Source organism: Periophthalmus magnuspinnatus, chromosome 24 (genome assembly GCF_009829125.3).
Source record: "Periophthalmus magnuspinnatus isolate fPerMag1 chromosome 24, fPerMag1.2.pri, whole genome shotgun sequence".
In the NCBI taxonomy this organism is placed as follows: domain Eukaryota; kingdom Metazoa; phylum Chordata; class Actinopteri; order Gobiiformes; family Gobiidae; genus Periophthalmus; species Periophthalmus magnuspinnatus.
The window spans coordinates 22,691,641-22,698,607 of NC_047149.1; positions in this window are offsets into that span (position 1 = coordinate 22,691,641).

The window sequence follows — 6,967 nt, forward strand, 5'->3', positions numbered from 1 at the left end:
TGAAAAACGCCTACACGCGCGACGAGTTCACCAACACCTGCGCCGCCGAGAACGAGATCGAGACGGCGTACAAGGACGTGGCTCGGAGACTGGCCAAGTAAACGACGACGTACCCAACGAAACGAGGGAATAACGGACTAATTTATGAGGAAAAACATGAAATATCTGCCACATTATCAGAACGGTCCACTGAATACGTCACCGAGCAGTTTGTGATGGATTTACCGCACTGTGAAAAGAGAATATCTAGAGTTTAAAGAGGGTTATTACAATTCTATGAGGGATTAACTGCTAAAACATAACATATTTAGATCGCCAATTTGCCTTTTATTGCTTTGAAAACGCAATATTCACTGACTTATTAACACGTTTGATTAGTTTCACCTGGATTATTAGACTGGTTTTAGACTTGTTTCAATATATTACTTCTTATTTGAGGCTAAATTCTCTTCAGAAATTGCTCTGTTATCAGCAAATTTGGGATTACGCTTCATCTTTTGAAATAATCTAGGTTGAGGTTAAGGCACATTACGTCATACAAGCAAATAACTATAAATTACTCAAAATTATTCTGAATTCAGTGGATTTAACTCAAGCTAGATATTCTTTTTTTTGCATTGTGGCAGTTGTAAAATGGATTAAATGAATGTATAGGGGGCAAAAAGCAAGTTTTCCTATAATAATTTAATGGTAAATACTTAAAGATTGTACCCCAAAGGAAAATACACAAATGTTGAACAGTTTATATTAGTGGCAAGGTCCATTATCTCGTTATATGTCTCCAATGACACCACAATCATCACCAAATATTAACTTTACCTGCTCCCATCTCACTTAACTCACTACAGAACTACAGGATTTTTGTTAACAAGCCAAATATTTCACTTATTTCGCTCAAACATAACGCTGTCTACCTTTATTTATTTCTCACCAAACAAAGTTCTCTCTCAGCTGCTTATCGTGGCCGTTTGCCTTATTTATTCACATGGCCTGTAGACTATGCTAACGCTAAAGTAGGCTACAAGATGCTAACTGTCACTCAAGATTGATTTATGCTAATTGTTTACTGAATACTGAATGAGTATTGGTGTTTTTCAGATTATAAAACGTGATGATTTTATGCTCCCAGATGGCGGCAGGAGGCAGTTTTCGCTATTGATTAAACTGTAGTCCAATGAGGCTCAGCTGGTCTTATGCTAATTTATTTTAATAGATTGTTTTTTCAAGCCAAGGTTTAGTTTGTTTTCACATCTGACAGTTTCGATCGCTCACTAGCGCCTCAGAGTGGTCACGTGATGTTGTTGCGACGTGTCCGGTCAGCTGATTTAAACGGGACTTTAAACCGGGACAAGGGAGCCTTTTTACTCTCACATCGTCTCACACTGTCGAACTGCCGATGGAGCTGTCGTCTTTGCCTTCACCGGGAGAAGACGGCGCCATCTGCAGTTTCGAGAGTATCCCAGGTGTGTGAGAGTAAAAAGGCCCCCTCGTCCCGGTTTAAAGTCCCGTTTTAAACAGAGATGTTGTTTTTTTACTCTCACACAAAAGTGATAATGTCCTGAAGAGGTCAGACTGCAGATGGTGCTGTCATCCTGTCTCCACCGGTAGGAAAACAGCGCCATCTGCAGTTCAACAGTATCAGAGGTGTGTGAGAGTAAAAAGGCCCCCTCGTCCCGTTTTAAAGTCCCATTTTAAAGTCCCATTTAAACAGCGATGTTGTTTTTTACTCTTTCACATGTGATAATGTCCTGAAGAAGTCGGACTGCAGATGGCGCTGTCGTTCTGGTTTCACCGATAGGAACACAGCGCCATCTGCAGTTCGACATAACCCAGGTGTGTGAGAGTAAAAAGGCCCCCTCAAGTCTCGTTGGCAATTCTGGGAATGTTTTTCAATTGCCTCATTAATTCAACAATGATGTTTGTTGGGTTTTTTTGGGGGTTTTTTTTGGTTGTTTTTTTTCTTCTTTACTTTTTTTTTTTAATTTGTCAGGGGCCATGTACAAATCCCTTATTTTATTTACATCTTACAGAAGAAGAGATGATTTATACCAGATTTAGCTACTGTTATTTTCCATCTGCAGTCCCAGTTCATCATTGACATTAGCAGTAAAATACAATAAATGTCCCCATGTCCAGTCCAGTATGTTTCCCACAGTCCAAACTCTCACAAACACATGATATTGTCCTGTAGAAGTCAGACTGCAGATGGCGCTGTCGTCCTGCCTTCACCGGTAGAAAGACGGCGCCAAAACTGTTTAAATCAGCTCAACGGACACGTCACAGCAACATCACGTGACCACTCTGAGGAAAACCGCCAATGATCAAGTATGAAACACAAACTAAACCTCAATCTGAAAAAATAATCTATTAAAATGACCAAAAAATTTAATATCCAAAATTTAAAAGCACAAACGTTGACCCTGATCATTCCTAAACTCACTATGTTACAAAACAAACCAGTATTTTAACAATATACATCTTAGTTTTCCCTCATCTGTATTAAATATCATTGGTTTATAGAATATTGTGTTGTACTAGAAGAATCTCAAAGTGTTGTTTCGCTCCCGCTTTTCCGAACTCGGGATTTACAACTCCAGCTTTAAATTACTTGGAGCAGATGAGAAATGCATACGACTTTCTGTGACGTCACGAAGTTGTATGAAATCACGATCCACGCCGTTGTCGATTAAGAACACAGCTTAAACGCACTAAAACTGACACGCTAAGATGTAATATGCATTGAAAGCACGTTGAAATAATTTGGGATAAATAGTTTTTAAGCTTAATAATCGTCGTTTAAGCGGCGTCTCTGCTTTCCCGAATTCAGCCGTCAGTTTAGTCCGAGAGGTTCATATTCGCAGATTTATAGCTGATGAGAAAAGGCGTTTTCCTGCTCAGCTTTCTATATGTTTTGGTATGGATATCCAACATCTTCAGTCTCACTCTTGAGTATGAAAAATGTGGCTTTATTTGAATCGAGATCCACGCCAAGAGCACTGATGGATTTTGAAAAATTGCAGGCGCAGCTGAGACTTTTTCTTTTACCTCCAGCTATTAACGCTCAGTCCAGGTATTGGTTTTGTCTTAAGTTACACATGATATTACACAGGAGTATTTATTTAGCAGCACAATCAGGCGTGATTAGCCATTAGCGCTGCGTTGAAAAGTGTCTTCCAGGCGCGCGGTCCACTCTGGTCAGCTGCCCTGCCCTCCGGCCCCTCATCAAACGCACATTTCCTCCATTAGACTCCGAAAGTTCAGCAGATCCGTTGTCCCCGGCGACGATGGAAACGATTCTCGAGAACTTATCGTCTTTGGCTCGTTGTCAGAAGGCGACTATACGAGCGAGACTTCCTTTAAGAGGGTGAAAGAGCTGTGTGGTTTGGACAAATGCATGATGTGAAACCGGAGCTTGATGGCTGAGGCTTGCTCATTGTGAAACTCTACAAATAAAATAATATTTTCACAGATCGACTGGTGCCTGTGTCTTTTCTTTCAAGGTGATCAATCACTGTGGTCACCTGATCAGTGTGATGGGTGAGTGCTATGTGTCAGAGATGTGTGCCAGTGCAGTTTTCTGACAGACTATAGCATCAACACAGAGAAACGCCAGATGCTAAGTAATAATAGAGAATATTAAAGGAGCGATATTACACAAAATGGACACGTGTGAGCTTTAAGTCATGGTATAATGCTGTTTCATCACCAAAAACAGACCTGGAGTTGTGTTTTGTTTCATTTATACATGTTCGAGTAACCCTTTATTATTAGTCTGTCTACATCTGCAAAGCTCAAAATGCTCCATTCCACCTTGTGATGTCATGAAGTGGTAGTTTTCAAGCTTTTAACAGCTGCCTCTTAACTTAAGTGCAGTAAAAATTGGCAATTCCATGGCTGAAGTCATCCAGGTGATTCTAGTGAAGGTGTGTGGAGTTTAAAAATACAGCGGAGCACTTCCTGTATCACCACATGATGACATCACAAGGTGGAACAGAGCGTTTTCAGTTTGTGAGAAGGACTAAATATGCAGGGTTTGTGTGTTAAACATGTGCAAATGAAACAAAACAAAACAAAAGGAAACAGTAGTATAATATAGATTAGAGAAAGCAGCGTAATACAGACTCACGATGCTCCGTTCCACCTCGTGATGTCATGAAGTGGTAGTTTTCAAGTCAGCAGCTCCGTTTACCTTTACGTCAGTAGAGATAAGTGGCAATTCCAGGGTTGAAATCATCCAAATGATTCTAGTGAAGGTGTGTGGAGTTTAAAAACACAGCGGAGCACTTCCTGTATCACCACATGATGACATCACAAGGTGGAACAGAGTGTTTTCTGTTTGAGAGAAGAACTCAGCCTAAATATGCAGGGTTTGTGCGTTAAACATGTGTGAATGAAACAAAACACAACTCCAGCTTTTGTATATTTTGATGACAAATTGTTCTCACGTAAAGATGCACTATGTATTTTTTCTGCGGGAAGGTCCACCATTTGCTTGTTTCCATGGAGAGTTTGTTGCTGTTGTACATTTCAGACACAGCATCGCCCCCTAGTGGACCTTTAAATGTGCTGTGCTGGTCTGCCACTTGCTTGGAGATGTTATGTTTTAGCCTGGAATGTTCCACAATATGCCATTAAAATAACATCTCTCCACAGACACAAGCAGATGTGTTTTCTTTTTACAAGTTTCAAATTCACATAAACGTTGGATCGCAGTGTGACTCTGAAGTGCTGTACGTTTGCAATTTGTTTTCTCCCCGACAAAACCCACAATGTCGATGAAACGTTCTGCACCGACAAAGACGCCTACGAAGGTTTGAACTTTGAGAGAGTTTAAACAAGAGAGAAATGTGAGAAAATGTTAACGCCTGTGTGAGAAAAGTGTATAAAGTGTGTGGTGAGGGGTTTTACAGCAAAAAACATAGAGAATAATTGTAAAAAATAAAGCAGATACTTCGCGGATTTCGACGATTGCGGGTTATTTTTAGAACGTAATCCCCGCGATAAACAAGGGACCCCTCTACACAAACCATCTCAAACTGAAAACACTCTGTTCCACCTTGTGATGTCATCATGTGGTAATACAGGAAGTGCTCCGCTGTGTTTTTAAACTCCACACACCTTCACTAGAATCATTTGGACGATTTCTGCGCTGGAATTGCTCAACAAACGGTAAATAGTGGCTGTTGAAAACTTGAAAACTACCACTTCATGACATCACAAGGTGGAACGGAGCATTTTCAGAGTTGGACATTTAGACCAACTAATAATAAAGCGTGACTCAAACATGTGTGAATGAAACAAAACACAACTCCAGGTTTGTTTTTAAGGCATTATAACATGGCTTAACGCTCTCAAGAGTCAGTTTTGTGTAATAACGAACGTTTTTTTGCTATTTTTTTGTTATTAATTCCTCAGTTTATCAAACCAGGAGCCTCCGATCAGCATCTTGCATAACGCCCCTCACTCCACACAGCTATGGAAACGTCCCTGATCAAATCCAGCGGTGCGGTGCTTGGTTCTCCATCTCCATCCAGAGCAGAGGAGAGGGGAAAAAGGCAGAACGGCAGAGAGTGATGACCGCTGACAGCCTTAAATAGGGGCTTCCATGCCAGGGATCAAACGAGTCCCTCTCCCCTCTCTCATTAAGACGGAAAGCCCGCGCGCCGCCATCCGATCCGTCTCCGTTTTTCCTCAAAGGAGTCGGACTTGAAAGATGTGCGCCCGTCGGATTTACAATGGTGGGCGAGCGCTGTTTACTGAGACGCGGCCTTGCCAGAAACAACAGTCAAAGAAAATAAATGGAGCTTGCCTGGTGTTTCCACTAGAGTAAGGTAATATGCAGCAGGACTTGTGCCTTGCTCTTGGGTAATTAGTACCTAAACATCCCCTGTCCTTGGATCCCTGCGCTCAAATCCAACTCTTTGGTTTTCGTTTAGTTCAAGAGCAGACAAATCTCTCCAAAAACCCGAAACTTAAACGTGCTCTGGCTGATTTTTCCTGTCTTAAAAACATGAGAAAACAGAACTAGTGCAAGTTTTAAATGGTTTGCAGTGGTTCAAAGTTACTCCTCACTTACCTTATGCAATCAGAGCATCCTAATTATTCACCATCATGAGTTTATAAGTGCCTTTCGCAACTTTCAGAGGCCAGAGCGGAGTTTTGCGGTGAAGCTCACAACAACTAGCATGCTAACACTCAATTATCAGGCAGTAAAACACTTTATAATTAGATGCAGACAGCACACAGTGGACTTATTTTGACTTTAAGAGCTGCTTATGCAATATACAAAACACATTTAGCTCAAATGCAAGGGGGAAAAATATGTTACAGGCTTTAAGTTGAATCCTCCATCTATTTTAGAACAAGTTTTGGATATTTTTGGGTAGATTACGTCTCATTTTTGCTTTGAATACAATTTGTAGGGTCAATCTATTACAATATCTATAAATTTAGAATCTGTAAAAAGCAAATCCATGTATAATCCCTTTCTTGCAAGTTGAAAAGTATCTGTTTTGCTGTATTATAACTTAATGTCACCAGGGCCGGTCCAGCCTATAAACAGACTGAGCAGCTGCTTCGGGGCCCGAGGCCAGCAGGGGGCCCCCAAGAGCCCATACATTTATACTGAAAATAATATAATATATCAAATTTTATTGGACACAGGGCTTGTGTGTTTACAGCAGCCTAAATATCCCTTTCAAACTATTACATTTGTTTTATATCTATAGTAGTAAAATATCTGCTGCTGCTACGTTTGTTTTTGAGTCGGGCAGAGGTGAGGGCAGCTCTGTGTTTACACCGGAGCAAGGACCCGACATAATGTAAATTTAAGCCGCCTGTCGCCAACTGGAACACATTAAAATCCACCAGAAACGAAGAAAAAATGTGTAGAATTTTACAAATCTTGATCCCCCTTATATGTTTGTGTTCTGTTCTTGTGACTGTGGTAGTTTTTGTGACATTCTGG